The sequence below is a fragment of the Lissotriton vulgaris genome, chromosome 10 (genome assembly GCF_964263255.1).
Source record: "Lissotriton vulgaris chromosome 10, aLisVul1.2, whole genome shotgun sequence".
NCBI classification, from domain to species: domain Eukaryota; kingdom Metazoa; phylum Chordata; class Amphibia; order Caudata; family Salamandridae; genus Lissotriton; species Lissotriton vulgaris.
Window position 1 is genome coordinate 546,085,681 of NC_141698.1, and position 12,003 is coordinate 546,097,683.

The window sequence follows — 12,003 nt, forward strand, 5'->3', positions numbered from 1 at the left end:
GGCATCGTCGACGGACTCAACGTCGACGGAGGCATCGTCGACGGAGGACTCGACGTCGACAGAGGCATTGTCGACGGACTCGTCGACGGAGGGCTCGACATCGACGGAGGCATCGTCGACAGGATCGCCGTCGACGGGGTAGTCGTCGTCGACGGCATGGATGAGGACTTCGTCGACGACGAAGATGCCGTTGACGGGGTTCTCTTCGACGAATGCTTCCACGACGAGGTTCTCGTCGACGATGGTCTTTTTAGTCACAATGGAAATCCTAGTTGACAGGATTGGTGAGGTGATAGCAATAGTAGAAACAGTAGCCATCAACGATGGCGCTGAAGATGTTATGGTAGATACAGAGAAAGCTGAAGAGACAGAGCAGCTTTTACTCACGGTTTTGTGTTTCTTAGAGTCCTTTAGAGTAAAAGGTCCTGAAGGAGATCTTTGAGAATGACCAGGAGTGGAGTGGGAGGTTTTCAATTGTTTTCTCCCCTCACTTGATGAACTCTCCTGAGATCTTGCTCTCTTGCTTGATGTTGAAGCTGTATCATCATCATCAGCTTTAGAAGATTTGAGCCATAACAGGACTCTAGCCTCCCTATCCATTATGGTTTTAGAAGGGAAGGTTCGGCAAATCTTACAATTCTGTGCCTCATGAGTAGGATAGAGTCAATAAATACAGTCCTTATGTTGATCATCAACATGAACTCTCTTTTTGTCGCATGTCCTGCAAGGCCTGAACAAGGCCTTCCTGTCTGACATCCTGAAGGAAAAACTGAGTAGGCACTCAGGGAGACTCCCTTCCACATGACGTGCGGTGAAAATCTGAGGAGAACTGCCTCTGCAGGGAGGGTTCTAGAGGGTGCTGAGAGCCGATTGGTTGTGGCAAAGACTTGGGTCTTTTCAGCTTAATGAGGTAGATAGGCTACTGCAATCTAGGCCTCAGGCCTGTATTTAGGGCCTACTACTTGGCACTGCTTTTTTATGTACCGTGGGACTCCCGCCTCGGCGACGGGGAATGATTCAGGCATGTGAATCTATGAAAGATACCCCAATACTGGATAAGCTGGCATGAGCAACCAACTTTCCCTTTGAACTCCTCTACTTCATGAAGACTTTAGTGGATGAGATCCTCAGGTGGAGAGTGGACTAATGGAGCAGGAGGAAGCTGGAGGGGTCTCAAGTTAAACATAAGGCGGTTTAATGTGACAGAATTAAAAGTCACTTTTTGAAGGATAAGGTATGCACAATAATTTAAGAGAAAATAAACAGCTTTAAAAAAAGAAGAAAATAGTTCTTAGTGTTAAAGCAGGCCAAGGAACACATGGGTTGTAAATTTAAAATTGTAATTAGCGTTGCTATACAAAGATTTAAAAGAGCAGTGTGCAGGGATATATTCTTTCAAGGGCATTCCGTTCTATGGTATGGGAACGTAGATACACATATACATACACTGTACAGAGATACAAATTGAGCATTTTACGCAGTACACCGAACTAAAACTGAAAATCTGACCATGATATACTGCAATCTGGGGGCCCTTCTTTAACTTTCCATCCCAACCTTCCATCATCGGATGAGAAGAAAATCACTATTTTGCAATTCGCCAGTGTGCTGCTGAATAGAGTAGTTTTACAAGCAACATTAAAATATTGAATATTATTATTGTCAATGCTTTTCAAATCATTGATTAAATGTCAGTATTTTCACTCAACACCATTCAAACAGCTGACCAGCAGAGACTGTACTTTTCATATCAATAACAACTACCAGTTTTGGAATGATTTTTTATTTTTTTTCCTCAGAGGTAGATAAACTTTTTAATTTCATTATACTTTACCCCAGGGGGGCTCCACAGTAGGGAGGAGATTGCTCAATGGTACAGTATAGGGAAAATAATAAATATTAATGAAAATTAATTTTATATAAGTATTTTATATGTAGAATAAAATAAAATGCTCCAGCAAATAATAAACTAAATAAATATATTTCTATAGTTGACATTAAAATATACATTTCCGACCAAATTAAAAAAACAATGATTATGCACAGATGCATAGAAATAAACCTAATTTAATTACAGTTTAATAAAAATTAGTGTCAAATACATTTATAAAATAAAAAAAGATTGTTGAAATACTTTATAGTTAAATCAAGTTTTTTTTAACATTAAATGATATTTATTTATTAATGTTAACTATTTAAAATTATTGTACTCAACATTATTTTCAATGGAGTTTTATTTTTAGTCCCTAGCTCTGTTATTTTCTATGGGAGGGTGTTACAGTGTCAGTGTCATGTGTGATGCTGGACTTACTACGGTTCCTTTTTTGGCAGTAGTAACTTACACTTGTAAATCTGACTCCACCACTTTATCACAGGGTGGAGATATGCCAGTCAACACTTTTGAGTAATTATACGCTCAGATTTTGTGAATAGCTTAAATTAACTCAAAAGTGTAAGAGTAAATTAAACATGAAAATTACTCACAAGTGCAAGCTACCTTTGTAAATAGCCCTCAACAGTTTCTGTAATTGCGAGTGACTAATGCTTTGCAACAAGATGGTTACACCTCTCAGCCTCCTTCGTTCTTCGGTCCCCCTCCAGAAATAGTGGTGGGGGCGGGGGTGACGACTCTGTACACTACTGTGCACCCATTAAAACTTCCTTATCTAAACCAAAATACGTATTGCACATATCAAACACTGCTCTCACCTTCTTACCCATAAGCATATTTAGCAAAGACCTTTAACTCCTCTTTCCCACAATTCAAATGTTCAGATTCCACAGCTCGTTTGAATTTGGGGTTATGCTGGTGTGGTGCCAATGGAGAGGAAATATAATAAAAAGGAAACCATGTAATCAATCAATACCACAGCTCCATGAAGGATTTTCCTTACACAAATACATATTTTTTGGCCAGATCCATACTGTTGTACACACAAATGTCTGTTCGATATTGACCAATTGTTTGACTGAGTACATAAACTATCTGTTCAAACACCAACTGAAGTTTGGCTGTAATGTAATGCTCAATGTTGGGCATACCAATTCCTTTCTTTATTCCTACACAAAGTAAAATGCACATGTAATGGATAAATACTTACTGCTCATTTGGTACTTGGAGTTCCTAGTTTTACTAATATTCAACTTTCAAAAAACATATCAGTGGAGGCAGCCATTAAAAACCTCAGAACAGAATAAGTCAAAAGTCAAAGTCAAAATTTTTATTTGTATTGGTACTCGACAGAGGACCACAAATATACAATTTACAGAAATAAAAAAGGTAATTTCACATTTAATCAATACAATGGTAAAAAAGATTTTAAAAATTTAAAGAAATTGTAGCAAACAAATTCATTTGGTGGCTGTTTACACAACTGTAATAGTTTACTCACTCGGATGATTCTGCAAGTGCGATAGATAGGAGCAAGGTATCTTGTGCGTGCGATAGATACTTTTGTATTAGGACACACGAACAGCAAGTGCTCAATGTTTTGGTCTCCCCCTTCGCACAGGGGGCATAGCAACGATCCTCCTAGCAACCATCTTACTGTATAGGTTAGTACGGGTAAAATGCCCAGTCTTAACATAGTGATTGACCTCCTTGCACCGTGAGTCAGGGAGAACCCGATATATGGTTGAGTATGCTTGTATTCCAGAGAGTCTACGTAGGATTTATATGTTGACAGTTTTTTACAATGTTCGTAGTCTAATTCATAACTTAACTTCGGGGTGAAGCATTTTAAAAAGAGTTTCATTTGGGCTGCTGTCCAGCTACGTAAGATTTCCGGGCTAATTTCTGCCATTTGAAATATAGTTGTCATATTGTTTAAAAAAGTCTGATTTTTTGTTTCACCATCGAAGATTTCTTTTTTCAGTAAGTATCTTAATGTGCCCTCCTTTGCATGGAGAAGATTGTAGCTCCGCCTGTACGTTGGCTACCGCTGTGGCGTAGGAACTTGTGATCGAGAATTCCAAACGTAGAGCTTGAACTGGTATGGAATCAGAGACCTTCATTATTCTTTTTAAGATTTTCCCCTCTTTACGGTCCATGTAGGTCCACTGTTTTATCGGAATATACTCTGTTGCATATGATAGCACAGGAGGAATTTTTGCTTTATATATTTTTATCAGAGAAGAAAAGTGCTGATTCCCAGTAGAACGATAAAGTCTTAAGAGGGCCTCAGTGTGTACTTCAGATTTCTTCATTAAGTTTTCTATTTGTTTTACATTTGAGATGTTCTTTGATAGTATCCTGCCTAGATAAGGATATTCGTTCACTATTTCTATTTTTTCTCCGCCTAGGTTCCAACTGTATTTATCACTAGATTTCTTTCCCGAAAAGACCACAATTTTTGTTTTCTTTAAGTTCGGAATTAAAAAGTTTGCTTTTGAGTAATTGTAAAGAATATCCAGAGATTTTTGCAAACCGAAGGGAGTGAGATCAAGCATCACTATATCATCAGCATAGAGTAGTGCTTGTATGCTTTGCTTAGCAATTTTTGGGGATAAACTTGAGCCCTGCTGTAATTGTTTGGGCAAGTCGCTAAGGTATAAAGAAAATAGTAGTGGGGCCAGAAGACACCCTTGCTTTAGACCATCAGCTGTTTTTATCCTTTTTGTTAAGCCCTTTTCTCCCCCCATTTGTACCTGGCACCAGGTGTTGGTGTGAAGATTCACTATAGTTTGGAGCAATTGTTCTGGGATTCCAAGTTCCCTGAGTTTATGCCATAAAGTTGGTCGATCAACACGATCGAACGCAGTCGAGTAATCTATAAACACTGCGTATACTGCCTGGGATTTTCCTGTTACATATTTATCTAATATTGTTTGGATGATAGCAATATTGTCTGTAACTGAATGTTTTGGCCTGAAACCAGCTTGAAACATTGGAATTTTATCCAGTGAGAAAGCCCAATCTTTTAAATCTTTGTAGAACTTCTGCTGCAAAGATTTTTCCTGCAGCGTCCATTAGTGCGATTTGCCGATAATTTCCTGCAATTGTCTTGCTCCCCTTTTTATGTATTGGGATGATGGTACTCCCCTGCCAGGATTTTGGAATTTGTCCAATTTTAAGGATATAGTTAAATAGATCCGATAACAACTTGCTCCATTCCCTTGGGTTTGCTTGATAAATCTTTATAGGAATCTGGTCTGGGCCAGAGGCACCTGTTTTTCTTGCTTTTCTGATATTCTATTCCACTGAGATAGCTGTGACTCTGAGAGTTTGTGAGTCAACTTTTCCTTTATTTTTTTCTGGGCTTTTCCCATCTGATCTAATCGGGTTTGCTTTGTACAAATCAGTAAGATAAGTTTCCCAATCCTTTGGTGGAACAGGTATTGATTGGAGTTTCTTTTTCGTCCCTGTTAGTTTGGCTATGAGGGACCAATATTTACGTTGATTAGAGTCTTTTGCAGCTACTTGAATGTCAACCCAATTGCGGTCTTGAATTTCTTTTTTATTTCTTTGCTTCTCTCTCCTGAGTTTATTTTTTAATTTATTGATTTCTTTCTCAGTAGACATAGAAGAGTTCATGTATTGTACACGTACAAGTTTGTTCAATTTTTTCTTCGTAATAGAATTTTGGGTATTTTGTGTATTGTTTTTGTTAAGGTTTTGATTATTCCACCTGTTGGCTCCTGAGGAAGCACGATGTAATTTATCTAGTAGAAAATTTTTGAGCTCCTTAATTATGTGTTCAAAATTTTCTATTGGGTCTTCCGAGATTGTTTTTACTAGGAGTTCAGTGTGCTCAATCAATGTCGATATTCTGTCCAGAATTTTAGAGCTCCAGAAAATTCTTCGCTGTTCTCTATTTATCAAGACAGAACTTCTATGAAAAATTAACTGCCTATCAGATGCTGTTTGAGGTCTCCATTCAGTGGTTAGATTCATCAACGCATGGTCACTCTCTTGACTTAGCTTTACTTGTAAGTGTGTGGCAGTCTCCGATAGATTCATGCTGCAGATGATGTAGTCAATAATGGATAAGCTTCCGTTGCCCCGTCTGGTGTATGATGCCGGGATATCACCTTCTGTATTACCATTCAGAATTACTCCATTTAGGGTAGGTAATGTTGATAATAAAAGTTTTCCTCTTTTATCAGATTTTGAACCTTTAGGGAATTGTGGGGCTGAGAGTTCGACAGATTCCTCATTATATAGTTGAGCCCATTTACTAATTTCTAAATTAGAGATTTTGCCATTTAGATCACCTGTTATTATGTATGAAATATGTAATTGATCTTCTACTATCTGCGTAATGGTTTCCATAATCTCCAGAAATGTGATATCTTGATTCTTGCCGGGAGGGGCATATACATTGAAAAGCAAGATTGCCTTTTCGGATGCTGCATTATGTGTTTTTAAAAAGACCTTTATGCATTGCAGGTAGTATGATTTAGTCTGAATAACTTCCTGGCCCCACAAGTATTCCTCCCTCAGTAAAATGGCCAAACCACCTTTTGCGTGGCCCCGATTGGTGGCTTTGGCTGGGATGTCGTAAACATAATAGCTTTTCTGGGAAAATGATTCAGTTGCCCAGGTTTCTTGTAGCATCAAGATATCTGGATGGTTACTTATGGCTTCCGTCAATTTGGTCTTAGTTTTTCCCGCCATATTCCACAATATTATTTTTAGACCATTGCTAAACAGATTGTCCTAGACATGTAGAAAGTGTATTACTATTCAAGTTCTCGGATACCCATGACCATGATTTTAAACATTCACTGTAGTCTTTTCCTTTTAAATCTTGGTGCCATACTGCCCTTTCTCCATTTTCCACTTTTATTTTTAGAATGTCTTTCCCTGAATGATTAGTTCCTGAGTTCTTCGCTCTAGTCATGTCAATATGTCCAAGACGATTTTTATATTGAGAGTTAGAGATTGATCGTATTTGTTCATCGTACCCTGTGGGGATTCTGTTTTCCTTTGGATTCATTCTTACGATAACATCGTATCCATGTTTGTGTAATGTCTCTTTTTCATTGAGTATGATCCCAGGAATAACATATGACCAAAAGGTTACTGTTACTATTTTATTGTTGTCTTGTTGCGGAAAAATTACTAAATCTATTTCATTGCTGTTCAGGGATTCCAATGGCTTTATATGGTGAAGGAGGTTGATGACCCTTCTTCTATTGAGAGGTACCGTATCTGTTGGAAAAAGTTCTTCAAGTTGTAATGTTTTGGAGTATGACATTCCTGTTCCATGATGGTTTTTTCCTTCATTGTTTCTTTCACATGTGTTTTGGTGTACTGATTTTTCAAAGAGCTTGTATGGATGGAATTCTTTTGCTGTCGGATCTAATGATTGTAATTTCTCTTCTCTTTTTTTATAGCTGGTTTCCATATTTTCAATCGGTCTAGACTTTACAGATTAAGCTTCTTGTACTTCTTGTGTTTTATTGACAGTTATAAACTTTTGGAATTTCAACTTACGGTTTTTCTTTTTATGGATACGTCTTAGTGGCTTTTTCCTCTTTCTTTTTCCTTCAACTTGCTCAGTTTCTATCTTTTTGTTAGTTTTTTCACCCTTTTCACTTTCTAATGTATTATTAAGGCTGACTTCTTGAGTATTTTCAACCATATCATTGTTTTTTGGTGTATTTGATTTGATTGCTTTTGTGAAAATTGGATATTGCCTTTCACTTAGGGGTTTTTCCGTAAAAAGTTTTTTTAAGGAGAATATTGGTGTTTCATGTTGACTTTCTAGCTTTCCCTTTTTTCGTTTTGGTACATCTGATGTCTGAGTACCACAGTCGTATTTTAGTGTCTCCTTTTCAATGTTGTAATTACTTGTATTGTTCTTTTGTAGTTCATTATTGTTAGGTGTCGAATGTTTTTTTCCATTTCAGGGAGTTCTTTTCTTTTCTTCTTTTCCTCAACTAGATGCCTAAGGATTCCAATTTGAACGTCCAAGGTTTGGTCCGAATTTTCTAATATATTTCCCAGAAAGGAAAGGACCGACTCTAGTATTTCATGTAGCGAGAAGAGGGCCTTTGACATTGGTGTAGCAATGTTAGCTGAATAGTTGGTTTTTATATTGAAAGGGTCTACAGATGATTCAAGTGCAAAAGGTTGTGCTGGGTTTTTTTAACAGAGGAGGACTATTTGTTATTTTAAGCTCTGGTTGATTTTCTGATATCTTTGATTTATTTGCACAAAGTTCTTCTAGTTGACATGTATTTCCAAAGCTTTTTTTAGGTGTAGAGGATATTAAATGAATCTCCTCTTGATCCTGGGATTGTAGATTATTAGAGGAATTAATAGATTTTTGTTTGTTGTCAGAAACCAAATTACTCAGATTTAGATTTAGATTTGGTCCAGATGTAGTTTCAATGCATACTTCTGACCCTTTGGGTATTACTGAATTGGTTATCGTTTCTGTCTCTATAATTTTCTTGTCAATTTCATCTTTAGATGTTAGAGCAGAGAAATATTCACTGATAGCCGGGGTCCTCGTTATGCGACCTTGTTTTATTGATTTGTCTGTAGTTTTCCGTACGGCATCCTCAGTGCCCATACGTTTCATGAAGATAGTCCGTGATCGTAGTTTTTTAAGCCCCATTTCCTTTTACGAAAAATCTGTTGTTACTATCGAGCTTCTATTCCCTCGTACTTGGGGAACAGAAATTGGCTCAGTTTATGAGTACAATTACAATTTAGCCTTACTTATCAGGAGCAGATGTTGGTGGGGTGGCCCGTCCCATCCTAGTACGTCCTCGGACGGCCACAGACGGCCCGCCCTTTGCCCGGGCTTAGCTCCGCGCTTAGTCCCGCGCGCGTCCCGCGTCGCGGGGGACTAGATGTTATTTTTATACGTATCGCTGGTGGGCGTGTCCGTGGGCGTGTCGCCTGGGGGAAGAGGAACCAGCTGATCCAGGCAGGGGTTGCTGGTCCTCGCAGTCCCCCGGGCTAGATGTGTTATTCCGCCCTGGCCTCGACCCTATGGACTCAAGCTGGGAGCGTAGAACAGAGCGTGCCGACTGCAGCTCTCGCTCACACCAGCGAGTCCTCGGGGAGGCGGCACCACGGAACGCGGAGAGTTGGTCGTTCCTCTTTGACAGCGCAGAAAGCAGGCAGCAATGAGTAGTTCACTCGCACAATACAGCCAGGGAACAGCAAGTCCAGGTGAGTGGCACAGAACAGAATAAAGATGGCTCCTCAGCTAATCCCAATTAAACCAGGGACACATTAGGACATGGACCCTGCTGTTTCCCATCCTCCCTTGCTTTCACTCATTGACTGCTACCGTCTCTACGCCTTGACTTCTCTTCTGTTGCTGCCTACTCTACCCACTTGGTTCCCATTTTCATCCATGTATCTAATTCCTCTATTCGTACCCAACCTTCTCTCCATGCTGCCTCCTACCACCCCAACACAATCCTTTTATGACATACAGAAATATATATTTTTTAAACTAAAAACACACATACACACACACGTGTGCGCACACACACAACACTGCATCATGTGGTAATGGTTGAAACAGTCCTGCGAGCGTGAAGAGGAAAACCAGTTCTAGTGTGATTCCAGCTAACTCAAGCAATTTGAAAAATGCATACAATGGCCTAAGTATATCATAAGTATCATATATCATAAGTTGGAAATATGTATGTTTAATTGTTTTGGATTATTTTCTGCCCTTTGATTTAGCTTTTTTGATGGAGGAGAGGTTATATCAGGTCTCATCTTAGTGGCATGCAGCTTCATCACAGAAGCTCTAGGTCCTAGTGTAGTGTAGTTTCTATTTTCCCAATAGGCTCTGAGCAATGGAATAACAAACAGCAGTGTAGACGTAGGACTGAGGTCATCTAGGTCTCTACTGACTATGTTAAACTTAATTTAGGTTTGCGCCAGCTAGCTCAGAGGTCACTGGAAACTTTCTTGAATGAAGAGGGATGGATAACCTTCCCTGGCTCAGACAAGAAGGGATTCAGTTTCCGACAACCGCATAAACATGACAACTTTGCTCCGTCAGAATAAGAGTATATCTCTAGAGTCGTGTGAAAACAATAGACAGATATTTCACTCAGTCAGCAGTGCATACTTAGTTTCACCAGAGTGCAGAGAAATAGAGAGACAGGCGTTTTCAATAAAAAGGTGTTATTTATTGAGCAGTCTTCTTTCTCATACAAGAGAAGTGAATTGCCACAATTGCAATACTTAGAGTAAAGTAAAGTGCGTACAATAAAAGTAGTATTATGAAATAATACTGTAAAAGCATTGATATGGTTTCTTAGCCATATGATACTTTAAAACGGATAAAATATATACATACACAAATACATTGACTAAAAGGCTCAGCTGGTGCTTCTAACTACGCCTACCCCGGTGTACCTGACCTAAGCCTGATATGTGGGAAGGGACAAGTAAGTAGCGATGTTAGGTTAAGGTGGTTAAGATAATTTTGCCAAGAATCTGCATCAAGAATTCTCTTTAAGGGTTTAGTCAGCTTCGTACCTTGGTAATAGAATGTGGGAGGTCTGGTATCTCTTTCCTCAGGACTCGATATTCCAGCAACCCGCAAGGGTAGGCTGGAAACACCGGAGCTGGATTTTCTCAGCTGGAGAAAAAGACAGCTTCTCTCTCAGTGCGTCAAACAGGAGGGGCGGCTTCCGCGGGCACTCGCATCAGCTGGGCTCTCGGGCAAGTAGATGGCTGCTCTGCTCCAAACCACCGTGTCTTTGCTTAAGGCAACTGTTGGTATTTTATACCTGAAAGGTGCCGGGTTTGACGTAAGGTTGGACATAAGATGTCACCAAGAACTAACAGTTCTTGCAGGACTTCAGAAGTTCTTGTTCAAATCAAAACAAAAGCAGGGGGGGGGTTTCCCGGGCTGCTGGAGGCTTGGTTTGTTTAAAGAACGCATTGTGCTTTCTAGGAGTCGATGGGAGTAGCCTTGCTGTGCTTTGGATTGCATGGGCTATTACTGAATATGAATCTGATTCTTATGCCTTTCTCAGGACATTATTGATTATAACCTCATAAGGGCATACATCGGGAATATCGAATTAGGGTCCTAGATAAGAACACGACACTAGGTGGTACTTGAATACAGTTTTTCAGAAGACTGAAGCTTGTGAACCTCTCTCCACTTGACCCTATAACATAACCTAGAGAGATCAAGTCATTTTTGTGGAAGACGTGTTAGGCAGACTTAAGCAGAACAGAATTGGCAGAGGAGCTGCCTCCCGGCTATACTGGAATTTGAGGCTAAAAAGAACGTCAGAAGTAGTAACTAGCTTCACACAATGGAAGGCAAGCTCTGGTTGTTGGGCCCTATGACAGCTTATCTCAATAATAAGCAAGAAATGAGTGGAGAGAGAACACTAGAAATGGACAAGTCAGGGCCATTTGAAAGAGAGAGAAGAGCGCAAGTGCCAGGAAAAATTTAAGGTGACCTGGTAAGATTGAAAACACCAAATCATCATCAAAACTCTGACCGCCTGGACTCGGGCCTCTGAGGCATAAAATGTTTGCCCAAAAAAAGAAAAAGGTAAAAAATAAATTTTAAAAACAGGATGTTTATGGTATTGCCTTTATAAAAGTATATAGTGATGTTGAAAACAGGACATTAGCAGAGTTAAGATTCCACCCAGGTTGGCGGACACATTTGGAGGTGAAGGATGTACGTTGTGCATGCAAAGCATGGCCAGGAGTGCATTTTAGCTCTGGAATGTTCCCTACTGCTCCAAGCTGACCATCTTGAATGTATTTTGCCATATCAAAGCAAAGTCTATATTTACCCAATGTGCTCTAGAATATCAGCCCAATGGTAGCTCGATTACTAAGTGTGTTCTAAAATATCCTGTCAATGAGGGGACTTGCCTTCTCAAGGTGGTCCATAATATCCAATAACTCTGAGCTCACCTCCAGTCACTGGTCGAGTTTCCATTTTATGCAAGTTTTAGAGTTTCTATCCACGGTGAGCTTACTTTCTGAAGGTATTCTACAACAATGACCTCGCCTCAGGAACGTATTTTACAATATCATGTTCCTGT

At 39.5% G+C, this 12,003-nt stretch overlaps 1 protein-coding gene across 1 annotated transcript in view; it reads right to left on the reverse strand.

Annotated features, from left to right (window-relative positions):
* LOC147688502 (coronin-7-like) overlaps positions 1 to 12,003 on the reverse strand; it is a 1,252,182-nt gene that overhangs the window by 21,797 nt on the left and 1,218,382 nt on the right. The window lies entirely within an intron of this gene.